Source organism: Montipora capricornis, chromosome 7 (genome assembly GCF_036669925.1).
Source record: "Montipora capricornis isolate CH-2021 chromosome 7, ASM3666992v2, whole genome shotgun sequence".
Classification (NCBI taxonomy): domain Eukaryota; kingdom Metazoa; phylum Cnidaria; class Anthozoa; order Scleractinia; family Acroporidae; genus Montipora; species Montipora capricornis.
In genome coordinates, this window is record NC_090889.1 from 39216818 (window position 1) to 39217673 (window position 856).

Below are 856 nucleotides of genomic sequence, written 5' to 3' on the forward strand. Positions count from 1 at the left end.
TGACATATTTAAAATGTTGTCAACTGAAAGAACAAAACAAGAACACGTTTTAATGATGAAATGGTATATGAACTGCGGATATGAAATCAAGTGAAGCTATGATCTTCGCAGTTATGAGAGCAATTTTTTGCAATTGCGTAGAGAAGCCTGATAACTGCGAAGATCATAGCTTCACTTAAGAACACGTTTTGTCATCACGTCTAAATCATTTCGCTAAAATGTTCACAAATGACCCCTCGCTGGGATGAAATCAATGGCAAATAAAGGCATATTAAAGAATTAATCTCAAGTATTTCTTTGTTCTTAAGAAGCTGAATTTTTATTTGTTAGCTTTGCCTCAAATCCAGCGGCAAAGGTGTCTCAATTGACGGCGATGTTAAATTTGCAGTCGACCTTAAATGGAGGAGACCTGGGCCAGTCGAGCAACTGTCACCGTGACTTTGAATGACCGATTACGCAAAACCTAAAAATTCAACATTTTCAAATTGAAGAGACACGAAGATTAAGGAATGAGTTATCATCGAGACTGGCTTGATTTCTTTCCTTTATTTTTTTTCGGATTTGCTTTAAGTCTCAAGACGGCAAAATATCCGCAATGACTTTCCAACCGTTTGATCACTCGCTTCATAGATGATTTGCCCAATCGCGATCCTGACCGCCAACCGGATGGGATAAACGGACAAATAAACAGACTCTTTCAATTAATTTTTATTATGATCCCACAGGTGCAGTGAACAAAGGATTTTGTTCTACGCGCGGGCATTCTACTGGTGAAACAATACCCATAGCACTCGCTGTTTGGTTTAACTTAATCGAAAGCCCGTTGGACGTTACCCCCTCCAATATAAACACAATG